This window comes from Eumetopias jubatus, unplaced genomic scaffold (genome assembly GCF_037043125.1).
Source record: "Eumetopias jubatus isolate StellerSeaLion01/CBP00866 unplaced genomic scaffold, mEumJub1_p1.0 scaffold_6, whole genome shotgun sequence".
NCBI lineage: Eukaryota > Metazoa > Chordata > Mammalia > Carnivora > Otariidae > Eumetopias > Eumetopias jubatus.
Window position 1 is genome coordinate 98,076,331 of NW_028274812.1, and position 20,723 is coordinate 98,097,053.

At 43.6% G+C, this 20,723-nt stretch overlaps 1 protein-coding gene across 3 annotated transcripts in view; it reads left to right on the forward strand.

Annotated features, from left to right (window-relative positions):
* The first annotated feature begins 1,625 nt into the window (after positions 1 to 1,625).
* The window catches only part of ELOVL5 (ELOVL fatty acid elongase 5), an 83,154-nt gene continuing 64,056 nt past the window's right edge, over positions 1,626 to 20,723 (forward strand). Inside the window, exons 1-2 of one of the 3 annotated variants that reach the window (XM_028097528.2) lie at positions 1,626 to 1,712; positions 15,237 to 15,344. The gene's annotated coding sequence lies outside the window, so the exon portion shown is untranslated. The remainder of the gene's footprint in view (positions 1,713 to 15,236; positions 15,345 to 20,723) is intronic. The other 2 variants (XM_028097529.2, XM_028097530.2) reach the window with 2 other exon arrangements.

Consider the following 20,723-nt stretch of genomic DNA (forward strand, 5'->3'; position numbering starts at 1 on the left):
ACATGCATAAAATATTAGAACTTGGTAGTTACTTTTGCCTTAACATAAGAAAAAAATATTAAATGTATGATTTGATGGTTATATAAGTCCATAATTAAAAATAAACACAAATATTTTGGCAGTACAGGCTTAAAACATTTTACTGATATGTGAGCACAATAAAAACAATTGAGTGTATTATAAAACTTGAGATTTTTGGAATACCAAGTTAAATTTGAAACTTTTAAAAGTAGGAAAGACAGAACTTGGATAGGGTAACAGAGAGCTGAACCCACTCTGGCCTTGGGTTGCTAGCAGAAGAGTGAGGAACAAATAAAATATCTTTGCCAAACTCTTCTATGCTTCTAGGCCACGCTTTTCACATGCCCCTTATCAGAAATCTTAATCTGTGTATCTCGGTTTCCCTTGTAGCATTTACCACTGCATGGTGGTTGTTTCCTGACTGTATCACTTTACAGGTAGAGCGGTTCCTTCAAGATTTTTTTATTCCTAACACCTAGCATCTTATTTGACAAACAGAAGCCATTCGGTGTTTGTGGAGTTGAATGACAATTGACTATCAAAAGTCTCAATTATTTGTGTACGTTTAAATAACCTAATTTGTATACAGTTTGTACACCTATGTTCTTACTGCAATGGCCCAGTGCCTGGACCACAGCTGGTACCTGATAAACACTAAATTGTAATCATGTAAAAGAATTTGCTTACATTAAATGGTTGACTATGCTGGGTCAATGGACATGTATAAGAGGGCACAAGGAGAAAGGCTTAATTTCTGGGGTTTGATATAGGGAAAGTGTGGAATACTAGGATGACAAAGGCCTGAAGTTACTCAACACCAATGAGAAACAGCGAGGATCTATTTGTGCCTTGAGCACAAAGCACTCTGCCTTAAGTGCTTACATTTGTCTAGCTGAAAAGGCGTCACTTACTTCACCATCTCCCCTCCTTTGAAAAGCCTCTGGAATAATTTCTAGAGTAGAAATGAAGTTGGTAGTGACCTCTGAGGAGAAATAAGAATACCTAAGAAAAAATCACAGTAAACCTACCATAAGGGAGCTAAGCTGTAACATCAATTTTGAGGGCTTTTCACTGTTGCCTGGTTCAACTGCAGACCTTCGCTCCGGTGGTCTCCGTAGGTATTTAACCCTTTCAGCTAAAACCAAGGAAAACTGGATCCCTTTCAGAATCATAAAGGAGATGGCTCCTAGAGTGGGCTTCTTGTCCAAATGCGGCCACACAACCTTGCCCAGCCTGGCTTTCAGAGACTCAGAGTGCAGGGCATCAGGAACTTCACCAATGCTATTGCGCAGGCTCTGCGTTCCACGCAGGCTTATTAGGAAGAAAGGGGGAGAAAAATTGCCCCGCGACACGTGAACCCGAGGGCACCAACCCGGGCTTCGGCTCCCCACTGCTTCGGATTCTGGAATTTACAATCACGAAAGTTCTATTGTCTCGCTATTGGCTCCAGGGCCGCATGACATCATAGCGCTTGATTCAGCCTTCGGGCCCCGATTGGCTGGCCGCGCCATTGTGACGTCACGGTCAGCCCACGTTCTGATTGTAGATACCCGGCGCCTTCCTCTTCCCATCGCGGCGGTTCCTTGCTACCGGTGCCTCCCTCTAACATCCTCCTCCGCTCCGCTGGCCACGGGCGCTCCTGCAGCCGCCGCGCTGCTTCTGAAAGCTGCTGCTGCCCCTCGGACTACGAGGTAAGCCGTCAGCTCCTGAAAACTTCTGCCGGGGGCCGCCGCTCGGCCATGACACCCGCGCGAGCGCGCGGCCCGGACGCCAGGGCTGCGAACCGCGGTTAGGACCGGACCCAGGGCAGAGTTACGGCTGCCGGCGCGGCCCCGCGCTCGATCCGCGTGGAGGAGAAGCTCGGCGGCTCCGGCGGGCCCCAACCCGGCTCCCCGGGCACCGACGGCGGGCGCGGGAGCGCGGTGCCGGCCGCCGGGGTGAGGCTGGGCGCCTCGGGAGTTCCCACCGTGCTGCAGTCTCACCTGTTCGGCGAGGGGAAGCATCCGGCGGGCATGTTTGCACGCTGACAGGCGCCGCGGGGACCCACGCTGTGCCCAGACCGCGGGCGGGAGGGATGGCTCTCAGAGCTCGAGTCTGCCCGCCCTGTCGGGATGAACTCGCGGATGGGAGGTCCAGGGAAGCGCCCTCTGGGAGAGCGAGTGCTCTCTCGGGGCAGAACGAAACCTCACTGAGTTCGGAGAGCCTCTGTCGGGTCGCGGGTCGGGTCGGCACCGAGAGCCAGGGCGCGCCCTCCCTCGCCCCGAGCGGAGCTCGAGGAGCCGGCGGTGAGGGGACCCTCGGCCTTTCCTTTTTCCCCTTACTCTGTTCGCGTCTGCCTCCCGGAGGGAAGCCCGTTAGCTCAGGGCCACTCGAGTTTTATTAAAACCAGAGAACAGCAGCCTGGCGATACTCGGAGAGGGATGAGGCCGGCGGAGAAGCGGCGGGGGGGGGGGGGGGGCGGCGGGGGAGGGGACCCGAGTGCGATCTGGGCGGCCCTTTGGGGAGTCCCGGCGCGGGAGCGGCGGGCGGGGAGGGAGGCGCGCGGCGCGGGAGCGGCTCTGGGGCGGCGAAGCCCTAGGGTTGTGGCTGTTGCGACTTGTAAGGAAAAGTGCCCTTTTACAGTTTCCACGCTTGTAAGATTCGCTCCTCTCTGCCGCGTCTGTCCCCGCGTCCGGGTGGGGGGTGCGGGGGAAGTCGTGCCTGGAGGAAGAGTTGTTCTTTTTAAACCTTCTCTTGCAACCGTTCCATGCTCTTGCACTTTAAGGGTGATGGTTTCCCCTTCTCACGACTATAGTTAATCTCATCTCCCCGTTTCTTGATTGCAAATTTGGAGAATGCGTTATGCCAACTTTGGTGCTCCGGGAATACGATTCTTCCATACCTGGGGATCCGGTATGGAAGAATCCGGTGCCTGACTTAATAGCTGGGCTGGGGAACCGAGAGGTGCCAGCGGTGGGCGGGGGGATTGTGGCCAGAGAGCAGCCTTAATTATCAAATAACGGACCCGTGGCAGGAAGTGCTTTTTAGGGTTGTACCGAAGAGCTAATGTTGCTTGTTAGATTTGGTAACTTGTTCCCCTAACTGCTTGGTAGATAACCTGTTGGTTTGCACTTGTTTTGCTTGCACGTCTCAGCCAACAGCATTTGGTGCAGAATCTGCAGATACCGACATAGCCGGTTTTGCATTCGATGGCTGTGGACGAACGCTAACTTTACATCTTCGGTTAGGACACGAGTCAATCACTTTTGTAGTCAGCTTAAAAGCTGCCTGGGATTCTCCCGGAAAGCTCCGCACCTGAAGGAGAAATGTCGCTCATGGCCCTTTTAGATTCTTACCCCAGATTATAACTTCTCATTGCCCGGGAGCTTTTCTTGTACCGTTTCCCTTTTTGCATTTTCATTTCTCTTCCATTTCTAACTGAAGACAAAAAGGAAAATGTTATTGATGGCTACAGATGGCTCCTTTTACAGAATATGGAACTTCGCTGAAAAGTGAAAGTAGAAAGCATATTAAAATGTGTCAGATTTTTCAAGAAAAGTGCCTTATGACTTCAGATACTGTCCTCATTCCCTTAACCCAATTTTCTTATGTATAAGTGGGTGTTTTCTGTTGCAGAATTTTTACAGATTTCAGGAGCTATAAATGAAAGCTTGGCTTGGGATCCACCAAATAGTGGTTTAATAAATTCTTCCTTATTTTTCTTCCTGGGGAAGGGGCAGTGAGATTTAGAGGATGTAGCCAAGAATAAATCTCAAGAATCTCAAGTAACTGGGAAAATATTCAAAACTTTAGGTTTCCACAGGTACAAATTCCGGTATCCCTATGAAGTCACTAGGGTTTGTTCAGTCGGCTGTGTGCCATCTATGTAACTCTGTTACACTTTAACTTAAAAATCTAACCTAGTCAACCTAACAGTTTGTCATCTTTCAGATCTACCTAAAATCTATTCCCTTCCCTTTTTTTCTAGATGCCTTTTTTATTCATTGACTTGTCAGTTATGTGTACTTTGTGCATGTTAGGAGAGGTTATATACAAAGTTGAATGACACAGTCCTGACTCCAAACGTCTTCCTGAATTAGTTGATGTGTTCATCCTTTCATACCCATACTAAATCTATGCCTTGGACTAAAAAGGGGTCAAACACAGATTTCTGGAGGACTTTCGTGAGGGTGTCTGGGAAAGCCTTATGTGGCAGAGCTATCTATGTTAGACATATCAGTGCTTACCACTATAAGATTGGTTAGGATGCTTTCAGTACAAGAAACAGAAAACCTGACTCAAATGGGCTTAAATGACCACCTGACTTGAAAAATCCTTAGCGCAAAACTTTCTATCAGTGTCTCTGCAGTCCTTTCAGATAATGGTTATGTCCATAGCCTGGTTTTGCAAGATGACTGCCAGCAACAATCTGGACCCCCATTAACATACTCTCATGTAGGCACTTCACTTCCCACCACCTTCCAAAGAGGGTCCTTGGCTTTGAGGTGATTAACTTAAGCCTGATTACTTGAAGTAATAACTAGAACAGTGGAAATCTGATAACCTGGGAGACCCATCCCAGAACTGAGGAAGTGGATTTAAATCTCACCTCACCTGTTGGGCTGCTGCCATACTTTCAGTGAGGGCCAGTGTGAACATGGGGGAAGTCAGCCACATTGTGAACTGTAAGGGCCTCCAAGATGTCAGTACTAAAGAGATGACTGGATTAAAGTAGGTAGAATTGAGTCTACATTTGAATGTAGCCTTAAATGTCATAGAGGAATCTTACTGATTTGAAGAGATGGGACAGGCATTCCAGGAGAGAAGGAGTTTGGAGAGCAAACATCTATGGAATCACTGGGCAAAAAGCAAGTAGCCCAGTTAGCTAAAGCTGATAGTACAGAAGTGGAAGAAAACGTTAGAAAGGCAAGTTGTTGATGATAATAATGGCTGTTTATTACTGAGCCCTTATTATGTGTCAAACCCAATTGCTATTCCAATTGCTCTTTTTTTTTTAAAGATTTTATTTATTTATTCATGAGAGACAGAGGGGGAAAGAGAGAGAGAGAGAGAGAGAAGCAGAGGGAGAAGCAGGCTCCCAAGGAGCAGGGAGCCCGATGCGGGACTCGATCCCAGGACCCTGGGATCATGACCTGAGCCGAAGGCAGACGCTTATCCAATTGCTCTTAATTGGTACTGTGAGCCTTCCCACTTTACAGATGAAGAATTGGAGGCTTAGTGAAATTTAGACACTTGGCCAGGGTCACAGAACATTCGAGCCCAGGTCATCTTGAGCCCCTAGCCTGCCCTCTCTCCTGAGGTTACAGAGTAGCACTGAAGCTTTTGAACTAGGAGTACGTTATGAATGCAGTGCTCCAGGAGTATGACTCTTACCAGAATGTGTAGGATGGATTGGCTTGGACAGAGGCTAGGACAGTGGAGATGGTTTGGGAGGCTGTTGGAGGTGGCCAGGGCAGTGAGAATGCCCCAGGTGGAGCTACAGCCATGAGCACAGGCTGGAGAGAGCTAATTAATTGTACTAGATTATTTCTAGGATAAGATCTATGAGACCTGGAGACCAATGGATTTGAGGGCCAACAAGACGAAGAGCACTCATAAGACTGAGTGGTCAAAGAAACGTGGTGTTATAGGGAAGAAAAAGGAAGCTTTGCAATCAGGTGGAATATAGAAACGGCCCAGATACATATCTGGACAAGCTGCTTTGCACGCGCGCGCGCACACACACACACACACACACACACACACATATCTCTGTTGGCCACTTTCTTTTTGTCGCCCTTCTACAACTATGTGTTTCCACATTTTATCCATTTGCAGAGTTGTTCATATTTTAACATATCTTGGTAGAGATGCAGGTTATAATCCGTGGCCTCTTAAAATCACTGCAGGCACTTCACATATTAATATTACTGAAATCGGGATGCTTCTCAACTTTTAATGAAGTATCATTGGTGAAAGTAGGAAATCCAGTATTGATAAAGCTCATGCAGCTGGAGCCAGAAGAAAGAACCAAGGCTTCTGGGCTCATCCATCAGCTGACTTACCTCAGCTTGCGTAACAGATAGGAAAATCAGTGATGCCTCATGATACAGGATTATAGTAAAGCATATGCGTAGTTCTTTATTACAACTGAAGTAATTTGAGAAGATGGGAAGGCATAGTTGTTTAAGTAGGGGGGCGTCACCCTTGTATAGAACCTGGCTGCCATGGCTTCCTATCCTAACTTGCCACCAACCAAGAGAAAATCACTCTTGGTGATTGGTCTTTTTTTCTTTAGAACATTAAGGTGACTTCCAAGAACTAAAATTTTTTATTTTCACTTTTGCCAAAAGCAAAACCCTTGTTTCTGTTTGACTAGGGATAGAGAGTGGAAGTTGAAAGCATTTAGGTTTTAGAAAAGCAACGTCAAAATCAGTGATGGAAGTTACAGTTTTCTCTTTAAGAGGTTAACTGCTGGACGTGTTCTGGCCTAGCAAAGTAAATTGTTTAGGAAGGTAACCTGACCTAATTTTGAGTGTTTGTGATAGAACCTCTCCTCCCCCACTCACTCACACATATCCCCGATGATCCCCCTTTGAACCCATAAGTGTTATCATTAGCAAACTGTTCGGTTCCCACTGGGCTCCTGCTGGCATATTTCCTCAATGGGAATTTTTTTTTTTTGACTTGTGTGTATTTCCTTTTAGATTTGTGTGGTCCCTGGATATAGAGTATTGGTCCTTGGTGAGTGTTCAGAAAGACTAAATTCCCACCCTTCCTCCTCCCCAGGCCCCTGCCATTTGTGTTTGAAGTACAGTGATTTGTAACCATCTTTCTTAAATTAGACATTTGTACTTTTGTTTGATGTCTTTGCTGACAGGGATTTAGGAAATCATTTCTTTTTAAAAAATGTTTTTAGTGCTGGTACTTTCTCTCGTTAGGAGAATAACCATTTTCTTGAAACACCTGCAATTTCTAAGTATAATCCTTCTACTACGTTAGCACCCTCCTGCTAGCACATGCTGGTTACAGTTTCCATCTCTATGAGGTTGCCCTTTCCTGTCCCCATTGTCAACAGTTTCACCCTGTCAGGACAATCTTTATAAGCCCATACTAAAAAGACCTAATTAGGGGCGCCTGGGTGGCTCAGCCATTAAGCGTCAGCCTTCGGCTCAGGTCATGGTCCCAGGGTCCTGGGATCTAACTCTGCACCGGGCTCCCTGCTTGGCGGGAAGCCTGCTTCTCCCTCTCCTACTCCCTCTGCTTGTGTTCCCTCTCTTACTGTGTCTCTTTCTGTCAAGTAAATAAATAAAATCTTAAAAAAAAAAAAAAAGACCTAATTAAAGCCATGCTGGAGGGTTGGCCATTCAGGTCTTTATGGTATCTGTTATGCTGAACCCCAGAGTACCTGTTCTCCTCTTGTCTTGGCATAGCAAATGCTGCTACAGAGTAATTCTTATGAATTTCTCTTTCCCCAAAGAATAGTTCTCATGATACCAAATTCAATAATTATTCATTTACTTCTCTGGGAGTTTGGCAGTGTGGTGTATGTCCCCAGGGGGTAGTGTTCAGGGTACTTCTGCTTCAGTCTTTGGCAGAAGAAATAAATTACTTTAATATTTACAGAAGTTGTTACCTCCATCTGCCATTTTTGTGAGCAGATATGTACCTCTGAAAATTTGAGTTTTCCTTCTTACAGAACTTCTAAATATTTACTGTGGATCTGAGGTACATTTATAAGAGCATCTAGTATGTTTTGTTTTGTTTTGTTTTAAGTAAGCAAAGTTGTGGAAAGTGAATTAAAGCAGCTGCCTTTCAGGTTAGCAGCCACACATCTGGATGGGGTTCCAACTCTGCCCCTTATGACTGGGTAGAACTTGGAGGTGGTAATACCTGTGCCTACTTTGGAAGGGTGTTCAAACCGTCAGTATTAAACATGAAAGTTAAGTAGGGGACTGAATTTGATGATCATGGTAAAAAGATTTCTATTGTATAGGATGTCCACTGAAGCATTGTTTATAATAACAAAAGATTGTAAGATACAATAACAAAAGATTGTAAGATACAAATGTCCTTCGGAAGAATAAATTACAGCTGGGCAATGGAATACTTTGCAACTTATAAAAAGAATGAGCCTATTCTGTGGGTGCTGAATATAGCTGTTCAATAGCACATGCTAGGCACTTTTCTAAAGTGCTCTACCTATATTTATTTTGGCCTCACAAAACCCCAAAAGGTAGGTACCCCAATTTTACAGATGTGGAAACTAGGAAAGGTGAAGTGACTTGTGCAAGGCTGCACAGTCACTAGCTGGCAGAACCAGGTTTCAAATCCAGGCAGTCTGGCTATAGTCAGCTCTCAGCCATCCTGCCACACTGGAAGCCTCTGAGACAAGGTAGGCATCTTTGCATTTACAGCTGTAGACAGAGAACTAGAGGAAACAAAGTTGAGTTTCTTATTCATCATTACATTCTGAGAGGTTGACAGTATAACCAATATAGAACTTTTGACAATAAAAGGTTTAGACAAAGAAAGCTAATTCTTAACATTTATCATCAGTCCTTGAAAGGGTAACCTTTTGTTTCTTCTCTGAGTCCTTTTTTCAGAATTCTGCAATCAGGTAATCAGAAGCACAGGTATTGTGTAGCTCTGGAAGAGCTCTAGAATCATTGGTGTAAAAAATCCGTGTTCAAAAGCTCAGTTGCCGGTAGGCTGGACTGGTGTGACTGGCCATGGGTATCCAGCATCAGTTTCCTTACCTGGCCTCAGCTGCAGCTGGTTTGATTTACAAGGTGTATAAGACCTGAGAGGTGTGGGCTGGGAGGGAAGGGCACCCAAATCCTCTAGGGAGCCTCTGTCTCCAGCTCGTCTGATTTCCTTTGGACTGAGGTGTAAGTCATGTGCAGTTTGAAAACATCTAGTAGGTCATTCTGACACAGGCCCCATTAAGGGCCACCTGTTCAGGCTCAAGATAGACATGTTTATCACCACCCTTAGTTCTCTTGGGATTATTAGACTTTGTTAGAACTTTTCATTTTCTTTCTGGGTGTGGGTCGGTAGATCTAACAACATTATGATGGTTATGGGTATCACAATTCCTAAAATAAGAGAATCACAAAATTCAGAGGGGCCTACATATTAACATGGACTGTGACCAGGTGGTAACTCTTGGCTTTGGACACACTCTGTAGAAGAGATGAATAAATGATTACTAGATTGTGTTTGCTTTTAAAAGTGCCACGTTGTGACAAACTTTTCTTTTTTTAGATTTTTTTTTTTAATTAGAGAGTGAGCAAGCACAAGCAGGGGGAGGGGCAGAGGGAGAGGGACAAGCAGACTCTTCATTGAGCAGGGAGCTCACACGGGGCTCGATCTCAGAATCCCGAGATCATGACCTGAGCCAAAGGCAGGCGCTTAACCCACTGAGCCACCCCGGTGCTCCAAACTGTGTGTGTGTGTGTGTGTATGACTCTGCCTCTCCCTCTCCTCATTCACCTCCATACCCAAGTAACATTTGTAAAATGTGGGTGTTTGGATTCAGTTTAAACAAAGAAATGTGTTCTCATGTCACGTGCCTTATGTTACACAGGCTCAAATTTAAATCCTTCAAGACTTCTCCTGCGGGTTGCATAACCTATCTTTGTAAATTATATTTTTCCACCCTCTTTTAATTTCAACCGAGGCTGTGATGCTGTTTTTGTGTATTCATATGAATTAGCTTGAAGAACATGATAATTTACTCTGAATATTCAAGTAATCACATCAGTTAAGAGACTCCAATCAGATAAGAATTATAAGTAGCTGCCCGTAGCAGAAAAGCTTAAAAGCCCCTTAAATGTTTGTCTCCCAGCTATTTGCAATTGGCAGTCTGACTTAGATGTTTAGGAATATGAAGCATTTCGTAGACTCTTTAAGCTTAGTCTTTAAGACAACCGTTAGAGGCATGCAAAAGATCTTGATGTCCGTGATGGACTTTGGCCATTGATTTTCTTGAGGCATGTTTGTAGAGGAGACAGCGGTTGCCCTGTGAAACAGGTCAGAGCTTCTCCAAAGAGCCCCTTAAACACAGTATCTCAGGACTTCCATGTCCCAAGGAGAATGCTATAAATACTGTGCTTGCTTCCTCTTCAGAGCAGCTCCTTTTTGTTTATTTGGCCAGGAGTGGTAGGTTTGGAATAGGCACAGTGACCCCAAAGGAAAATGGCTATGAATGCAGTACACAGTGAGAGAGGTGCTTTTTACTGAGCCTTGGTACAGAGCTTCATGCTTGAGTTTATCATTTTGAGAAATGGGACTGGCATATTTTAAAGGGCTTCCCAAAATTCAAGATTGAGGTGAGTAATTGCAAAGTATTGTTGGAAGACCAAATCTCAGTGGGTGATATACGTGGCCATAGGTTTGACTGTCCACCCAATTTCCATCTCATTTCTTTCTAATCCACCTCTTCTGAGCTTCAGACTCCACTTATCAGCTAGGTTCACCTGGATGCCCTCCAAACCCCTCTGCCCTGTTAGCCAGCATGGTCAGGAGCACCACCATCCACCAGTTTGCCCAGGCCTTCGAGCTGGCAGTGGTGTCTGGGTCCTTCTCTCTCATCAGCCATGTCCTTTCTTCCCCCACTCTAGCTGTCAGTCACCAAGTATTGTCCTTTCAGGCCCCTTCCCCTCCCATCGTCCAAACCTTGCAGCACTTCGGTTCCTAACTGGACAACTATAGTTTCTCCCTGTCTCCTTCCTGTCTCCCCTACGGTCTGGTCCCTACTCTCTTTTCACAGTGTCATCCTGACATGTTAACAATCTTTCACTCCCTCCTAAAAGCTTCATTTTCTCTCTCTCCAGGGCCGTTCTTGATCCCAGCTTCATTTCCTGCCACTTTCCTGTGCGCACTACTCACTCTCAACACACCACAGACTTCCATTTCTCCAAATGTGCCTGTCTGTCCCCATCTCTACTCTGCACAGGCTGTATTTGAATGCCTCCTCATCAGGTGCTCCCCCGCAAAAACAATAAACACAAAAGTAAGGCGAATTTAGTAGCAGAAAAAGCCCTGTTCTTCATGAGTCAAATCCTCACACCCTAGAGCCTGTGATCCTTTTGATTGAATCAGATGTTCCCACCCCTTCCTGCTTGTTTAACCTTAGTTCTAATACCTAACCTTTGCGTGCCTCAGTTTCCTCATTCTTAATGTAAGAATGGCTTTTCCTTTTCTTTTTGCTCAGTGTCTGGCACGTTTATCTCTGTGTCCTCGGTACGTATAGGCCATCAGGCAGGTGGTAGCTGTCTAGCAATTATTTGCATGACTGTGCCTCCAAAGATGTAGCTTTCAAGTATCAGTTCAGTAATCTGTGCTAATGGCTGTGTGGAGATGAGTGCACCTTGGTAGCCTGAGAATGCATAATATTTCAGGAATGAGGAGCCCACCGAGCAGGGGACTGTGGAGAGCTGGCTTCCCTGCCTGTAGGGTTACCATTTCCTACTCCCAGCTGAGGGAGAACAGCAGCAGTAACCCTCAGACCATAAAAATTGCCGGACCTCCCACTTAGCCAGGAGCAAAGGTGACACGTGCTATTATTTTAAAGGACCTTGCTTATTTGCATATTACCTTGCAAAGCATTCATGTAGAATATGCCAGTGAGAGACCACACCTGTGGCACTGTGCCCAGGGAAGGAATAGAGTGAACTCCGGTATCTTGACATCCAGCTATTTCATGATAAAATAGTGATGGAAGCTGACACACTTTTTTAACCTTATTTTGGTTGGCCGCAAATTGATTCCAGGTTGAAGTAGACTGTATAGGTTGGACAAAGCCTGTCTGTGTCAGTAGCCACACGATCGTTAATTCATTGATCATTCACACTCACCATTGAGGAATCCTGTGTGCTACCCTCTGCTAAGGAGTATAGATCCTGCCGTGACACATGACCGTACACCCACTGGCAAAGAGATTATAATCCAGCGGAAGAGGTGAGGTATGTACTTGAGTCAACATAATTATTGGTACTGTGGAAATGGCCATGTCTTTTACAGTAAGGTTTGGCTGTAAGTGATGGAGATTTCAAAACAACAGTGGCTTCAGCAGGGGGATCTCAAAATAAGGTAGAAGTTTATATCTCCCATAAAAGGTTGCAGAGGTGGTCCAGGACTGGTTTAACCATCCATAGGCTCACTGCTAGCTCACTGTGCAGCAGGCTCAGAGTGTGATAGCCCCATCTTCCAGCCAAGAGGCTGAAGAGACAAAGAAAGGGCAGAAGGGTCATCCATGCCTTCTCTTAGGGTAGGTTCCCAGAAACTGCCTCTAGATAATTTTGCTTGTCTCCTTGGCCAGAACTTAAACATGTGACTACATTAGCTGCAAGAGAAGCTGGAAAAGTCTCAGCTGATTCTGGCCATAAGCAGCTAAAAGTCCTGCTACTCTATACAGAAGTTAGGCAGTAACCCCGGTCTATACCACAGGTGGTAGGTGAGTTTGACAGTCCTGCCCATGTGGAATTTAGATTCAGGGGGAGGATACTGACAAGTGAACAGGTGTCAATACTACAGTGATGGGAATTCTGAGTTGAGTGCAGGGTGCCATGAGAACAAACAGGAAGGACACCTAATTCACATGGGGAGGATCAGGAAAGGTTGCCTGGAGAATAAGCAGGAATCTGTTTGATGGAAAGAGGAAATAGGCAGAGGCTAGCAGAGGCTCTGAGGAGAGAGGGGCTGGGGGATGGAGGAGCATGTGAAGAACTGAAAAAGTCAGTGAGGAAAACCAGATGAGGAAGCAGAGGCCTGATCACGTGGGCCCTAGGAGGGCCACACTGAGGAGTTTGGACATTTTCCTGCGAGCCTTTAACTGGTTGTGAGGAGGTGAGTAACCAGAAAGATGCTTTTGGGGGGTGAGGAGCAGTACCAGACTGGGGGCAGAGATGATCCATCGGGAGGGAGTACATTAATCCAGTCTAGATGACCAGAACAGTGTGGCTTTGGGGATGGAGAAGAGTGGGTACAAGTCCTATCAATTTCATGGAACTTAAGAACTGGGAAAGAGGGGCACCTGAGTGGCTCATTCGGTTGAGCATCCGGCTCTCGGTTTCAGTTCAGGTCATGATCTCATGAGTCATAGGATTGAGCCCCGGAGAGGCTCCAAGCTCAGCCAGAGTTTGCTCAAAAGATTCTGCCCCTCCCGGGGCGCCTGGGTGGCTCAGTCATTAAGTGTCTGCCTTCAGCTCAGGTCCTGATCCCAGGGTCCTGGGATCAAGCCTCACATCGGGCTCCCTGCTCCACAGGGAAGCCTGCTTCTCCCTCTCCCACTCCCACTCCCCCTGCTTGTGTTCTTCCCTCTCTCGCTATGTCTCTCTGTCAAATAAATAAATAAAATCTTTAAAAAAAAAAAAAAGATTCTGCCCCTCCCCACACATTCTCTCTCTCTCTCTCCCTCCCTAAAATAAATAAATAAATCTTAAAAAAAAAAAAAACGAAAGAATTCAGAAATAACTTGGCCTGCCTTTTCACTTGACAAATGTTGAAAGCGAGGTTGAAAGTTGAAATAGCTTGCCCAGGGTCACCCAGCTATATGTAGAACAGCACCCAAAACTTCCTCTGCCTAAACTTGTTCCCCTTTGTCACTGATGGATCTGCCAATTTGGCAGAACAGGGCATTGTGGGCTTCTGAGAAGGCAGAGATAAAGAGAAGCTAAGAGGCTTTGGATCTGGGTCTTAAGAGATGAGAATAATTTGCACAGGAGATTGGAGAGGGCCTCTGGATAGAACAAATTACATGAGACTGTGGAGAATCCCAGGTGTGTTTGGTGCTCCTTAGTCCTGCAGTTTGAGTCCAGTGTAGGGTACTACAAGGAAGTAGTAGAAGATAGTGCTGCAGAAGTATTTTGAAATCATGGAAGCCTTTAATGTAAGACTAAGTGGATTAGACTTAATTCTTTAAGCAACAGGGAGCCAATTAACACTTGATATCAAAGGACTTAGTGTGATTTTCTTGACAGCAAATCCTGCATTTTTTTTTTAACTTTTGCTTCTCTTGGTGCATTGTATCAGGTGGTTGTGGTCGGCAGAATAGCAGCACCCCAAAGATGGCTGTGTCCTAATTCCCAGCACCTGTGAAGATGTTAGGCTACAGGGAAAGGGGAATGAAGGTTGCAGATGGAATTAAGGTTGTTGATCAGCTAACTGAAATAGGAGATTATCCCAAATTATCCAGGTGAAATCAGTGAAATTACAGGTGTCCTAAATTGTGGAAGAGCGAGGCAGAAGAGAACTAGAACAGTGGTGGTGCAAGGAGACTTGGTCCAATGTTGCTTGCTTTGAAGATGGATGACCTCGAAACAAGAAATGCAAGCAGGAAGGAGGATTCTCCTGTAGAGCCTCCAGAAAGGAGCGCAGCCATGCTGCCACCTTTGATTTTAGTCTGAGACTCATTTGAGACTTCTGATCTCCTGAAATGTGAGAGAGGTTTGTTTTGTTTTAAGCTCTTTCGTTTGTGGCTGTCTATTACAGTAGCCATGGAAAACTAAAACAATGGTCGGCGTTTGTTTGCCTAGTGAAGGGGAGCTGTGCTTTAGGAGGGATTAGTGGGACAGATCCATTTGTTACAGGGATTGGCTAGGAGGAAGTTCTGCAGGTAGAGAAGTGATGGGGTGAGCCTGGAGGGGGCGGGGGGCGGGGGAGGGGAGGCTGAAATCGCAGAACTCCTACAAGACCAGGAGCCTGGGTGGCCAGGTATCCAGGGCGGGCGAGGGATGGAGTGTGCTTTCTCAGGGCTGGACTCCAGGGAAGGTTATAGAGCTGGTAACAGAAATATGGGGATCAGAAAGAAGAGAAGATTGTAAGAGAAGTGTGATGAATTCAGCTTCTGGCTTAACGGAGTTTGAGGTTCAGGAGCTTCACATGTGTGTAGGTGGAGAGAGAGCAGATGCAAACTGGCCCTTGATGTCTAGGATTAGGATGCAGGATTGGGTGTCACTGGTCATGATTTTTATCTATACTGTTTCTTTAAATTTCTCCAGCGTAGAGACTCAGCAACCCTAGTAAAAAATCCAGTTATGTTATATTCCTTAAAATTAAGAAGTTTTTCCTAGTGCTTTACCAAAATTATTTCTGCTGCTGTTCGGATTCTGTATACCCTTAAACTTTTTAATAAATACAACTAATACTAAATAAATAACCAATACATTTAAGTAAAATAAAAATAACATACTTCTGTGACCCTGTCTTGCATGTTTTGTTCTGTGCTGCAGGTCACCTTCCCAGAAGCCTCTCTGGTTCAGGTCGGTCTGTCACCGTGCTGGTCACTTGGGGTCCTATTTCCAGGCCCTGAAACTGTCAGATCTCCCTTACTGAGTCAGGTAGGATGGAGCCCTAAACAAAGCTTGGCTTGTGCTGGAAAAAGAGACATGGATGCTTCTTGCTATATCATTTCCATAGCTGTTTTAGAAGTATCAATTTGCTGTTGAACTATGTGTACACCTATTTTAGACGTGGTTACATCCTGAAAGTTCTTGGTTTCCAAATTCCTTTGTTCTTCATAATGAGCTTGGTTGTAGTGATTGAAATTACAGCCTGTTTCCTGAGAAATGGGAGAGAAACCATTTCAGGGCAAGCAGAACATATTGAGATGACAGACTTTTTTTCTGTGCACCACATTGCGTTCCCACCTGTCTGTTGATGCTGTTTTATCTGTTTGATCACTGTCCTTTACTTGGTGGCATTTGCACCATGTAATTGAAGCTTAAAAGAAGAAAAGGAAGATGTTTCAGTGAAGACTGTACTAAATATAATCTAAATTTTTTAAAGCCTCTGAAGATAGGAGGTATGACTAATAAAGTAATGACTTCCATAAACCGCACATGAAATCACTTTGATTTCATTAAGTTACTTATATTTAATTCTTCAAAAGAAATACGGGGTGCCTCGGTTGCCAGTTGGTTAGGGGTCTCCCTTCGGCTCAGGTCATGATCCAGGGGTCCTGGGATGGGCCCTGTGTTGGGCTCCCTGCTCAGCAGGGAGTCTGCTTCTCCCTCTGCCTCAGTTCCTCCCCCTGCTTGTGCTCTCTCCCTCTCTCTCTCTCTGTGTCAAATAAATGGATAAAATCTAAAAAAGAAAAAAGTTTCAAAAAAGGACATAAGATTGAAACAAATCTCATTCATTCTGGCTAGACCAACTAAACTTTCTGTTCTCCCTTCCCTTTGCCCTTGATTAAGATTTATGTGTCCTATATTGTAGGTTGTCATTTACATTAATCAGTATCCTTATAAGACAAAGCCCCCCCCCCAAACATCCAGAAAGTGGAAACCGAGTGCAAGATGGTTTGAAGCCCTGTTGAAAAGGAGAGGAAGGAGAAAGTGTTGGTCTCGTTCGGTGCCCATTAACAAGTCAACTTTTTCTTTGAATTGAATTCTTGTTTCCCCTAGTGCCCATTAACCAGTCAACTTTTTCTTTGAATTGAATTCTTGTTTCCCCTAGTGAAACAGTCTACTTGGCTTATAGACATCTCTGTAACACTGTCCAAACTAAGAAAGCAAATAGAGGAAACATTTTGTGGAGAGAAACTTAAAAAATACCTGCTCTGTGGCTATGACCTAAAGGTGAATGCTCTGAGCTCTGGATGAAAAGTGTGGAGTTTCTTCCTAACAGATGGGAGTAGGTAATGTACCTTTGAGCAAGTTAAGTGTTAAGCTTCACACAAGATTTGTTCTCTCATTGACACTGCTCTGTTCCAAACAAATACGCTTCAAACAGTGAAAGGAGTCATGCTTGGAGAGGTGAAATGTCACTCTTAGATTCTTATTTTGGAGGAGAAGGGAGTGTCATGCAGTTTTCTCCCTCTTTTATTCATATTCATTCTCTGTCTCTCTCTGCTGACCTGCTTTTTCTTCCTTCAGCTGGGACTCTGCTTTCCTTCTGGTAATTAGAATATTTCTGTACAATGTCAGGGACATACCTGCACCTGACACCTCATTTAGAGGAAGAAAGGAGGTGAGCACACAGCCCAGCTGGTGATGCTGGGAGTAGATAGTGGCCATGCTGCAGCCTGTTGGGGGGGAAGCTTTCTGTCTGAGGAGGCTGCATTTTGAAGTTTTGAAAAACCTGCATGATGCTAGCTTGAACTGAATTGCAAAATGAGTCAAACGAGGACCTGGTGAAAATTGGACAACTGAGGTGACAGCAGACAAATGGAAAGTGTGGTTTTTTACAAGGTGTTTTGTTGTGGCAAATTGAAGTCAGGAAAATGAATTTTTGACTTTCATTCTAAGCTAGCCTTTTCTCTTTCTATAAAAAGAACATATAAGTACTTCAGCTTTTGTGTTGTGGTTGATGAATGGACATATTCTCCTTGCAGAGCTGCCTAATGTGATTGAGCCACAGGAAACTTGCAGCTTTTGTTATTTATGAATTTAAATTTTAGTTTTTGGTGCGTTAGAGTGTCCACGAGGAGTAGCCTCATTTGGAGGGGGAGTTAGTATCATTCTTTGACTAAAGAAACTTTCAGAGTTTTTATGCCCACATAGTAATGTGAAAATCAGCTCATCCTGTCTGATTGGTGTTGAGTTTCTCATCATACCATACTATATATAACTTGGTGAGCTGGTGAGGAATCAGTAAGAACTTAATTATCTCATGGGGTACTTTATTTTTTTTTAATTTAAATTTAATTAATTAACATATAGTGTATTATTGGTTTCAGAGGTAGAGGTCAGTGATTCATCAGCCTTATATAACACCCGGTGCTCACTACATGATGTGCCCTCCTTAATGTCTATCTCCCAGTTACCCAACCCACCCCCACCTCCCCTCCAGCAACCCTTAGTTTGTTTCCTATACTTAAGATCCTCTAATCTCATGGGGTACTTTAAAAAATATATATATGTGTATATATTTTTTTAAGATTTTTATTTATTTGACAGAGAGATCACAGGAAGGGGGAGAGGGAGAAGCAGGGAGCCCGATGCGGGGCTCGATCCCAGAATCCTGGGATCATGACCTGAGCCCAAGACAGACGTTTAACCGACTGAGCCACCCAGGCATCCCCTAAAATATATTTATTATGTTTCATTCATTATCATTAGCTTGCTTTCAAAATGACTACATTTAAACGAGCTTCAAGTATTTGAGGGTGCAGTTTTTAAACTCTGTACTCCAAGTGAAATTTAACTCCCACTAAAGTATAAAGACATTCTTTTTGAAGTATATTTGGGATATTCGCTGGTAAATTGGGAGGCTAAATTTATATTATCTTTTTAGTAGTAAAACCTTGTAGAGAGGGAAAAGTTCTATACACAATTGTTAATACATCAGCTCTCAAAACTTTTGGTCTTAGGACCTACACTTTTAAAAATTATTAAGAACTTCAGAGAGCTTTCATTTATGTGGGTTATATCTCGGTATTTATTAGAAATTATTTTTAAATGATTTTTAAATAACAATTTAAGTGGCAATACATCTAAAAATAATGAGTCCATTACATGATAATATAAATAACCTATATTTTCCAAAACAAAAAAATTAGTGCAAGTAGGCTTGTTTTGACATTTTTACCAACATATTATGCATCTCCCTTAATGAAAGACAGCTTCTTTAATCTGCTTCTGCATTCAGTGTTTTGATATATCACACATCATGGAGTCTCTAAGACACTTTACAATGATGAGAGAAATGAAATTAAACATGTAATCTCTTAATAATATAACACAAATAGTTTGGGTCCTGTGGAACCCCTGAAAAGGGCCCAAGGACCCTCAGGGATGTCTGGGCTATACTTTTGAGAAACCTGTTCCAATCAGATCCTATTTATTTAATTTTTAAATAAGGACTGCCTTTCTACTTAGCTACGAAAACACCTTTTTTTTTTTTTCCTTATTTCAGCAGCTATTACCTCCTGAATGTCACCTTCATATTTGAACATCGTTAGGTAGGCTGGTTTGGGTCATTTTATCAAATAAATGTGTGGGGTACCCTATTTAGGATAATACTTGAAAGTAAATCCATGCCCTCTAACAATACTGGTTGCTTGTGTGGATGCTCATGGAAGACTGTAGTGGTCAGTGTTTTTTTTAAATCCAAAGTAGAAGGGACTAAATTTAGAGACTAAGGTCTCAATAGCATAAATAGCTTTTTAGATGTTCATTTTATTTTTTTACTTATCCTATTCTGTTTGCTATTTATACATTAATATTTGGGCCTTTAAATTGACTGTTTTTTGGAATAGTTTTTAAAATAGCTAATTTATTTTTTTGCCTATTTGATATTATTTGCCTATTTGACTTTTTCTTTAACTGTTGATTTTGGACAATGCTTTTGCTTTAATAAAAATTTGCTGCACCCTGTCCCACTTCTGCATCTTGTTCTCTTCATGCCATTTAACCTTTATAATTTCATGTGTTAAAGTTTCCTCTGACCTTTTTTTTTTTTGGAATGTCTGATGATGTAGAACTCTAGTTGGGGTTTAGTAAGCACTGCATGCACCTCTCCTTGATTTTACTCTAGAGGATTCTTTCAGAATGTTCGTAGCCTCTCGTCCTGTGTTCTCTACATCAGGTACATAGTGAACAGCACTATTTCACATACCAAGATTTTTCCAGGAGGTATATTTTGCACTGTCCAATATAATAGTCAGTAGTAGCCACAGGCAGTTATTCAGCACTTGAAATATCACTAGTGCAACTGAGGAGTGAGTTTTTAGTTTGATTTTAATTGATTTACTTTTAAATAGCTACATGGGGCTCATGTCCCTCTTATTGGGCAGTGCAGCTCCGAGGGTGTCTGGCAGCTTCTTTTTAATGACTCATGCCTGGCTGTTTCTTGACCTCGGTTTCTTGCAATCTCATCCATTCATTTTTAGAAGAGTTTTTTGGTGTATTTTGTCAGTTTTAGAAGTGTTGTAGCAGATTTCACTGTAGACTGCCTTATCACTGGGGAGGGAACTAGAGGGAATGTTGGAGCTGAAGAAATATGGAGGCTGTTGATATTGGCTGCTTTTTATGAGGTTTTGAGATGCTTCTAGATGAGATTTAAGAGGAAAACAGGTTAAGGGAAGGATTTTTAGGTTGGGGAGACTTGAACAGATTTGTCAGCAGAAAAAAGAATCTTATAGACAGAGGAAATTGAAGGTAAAAGGAAATGGGAGTTAAATAAATTCTTGAAAGAGGCAGGAAAGGATCCAGAGTGCAGGTAGGAAGGTGGAAAGCCACTTTTTATGAATTTGAAGGGAAAAGAATGATTTTTTTTTTAAGCATTTGAATTTTTTTTGAAGTGAAAATCACATAATATTACCTATTGGACAATAGGTAATGGACAATGGTAGTGGACAATTTGGTGGCGTTTAGTTCAACCACAATGTTGTGCTCCCATCACTTCTAATTCTGGAACATTGTTGTCACCCCCTAAGGAGACCCTGGGCCCATCAGCGGTCACTCTGTTCTCCCTGCCTCCACAGCCTCTAGGCCACCCCTGATCTTTCTATCTTGATGCATTTGCCTGTTCTGCATACTTCATATAAGTAGAATTATACAACATATGTAACCTTTTGTGTCTGGTGTCTTTCATTTAGCATAATATTTTTGAGGTTCATCCAGGTAGTAGCATGTAAAAAGTGATATGACTTAAGGAGAGGGAGTTTTTAGGAATTCATCTTGACATTTCGAGTCTCAGCAAAATCAACAGTTCCTCCAGTTGGAGTTCCTTAGGATTAAGTTTCCACAAAGGTGGACACAGCATCAAGAGTATTT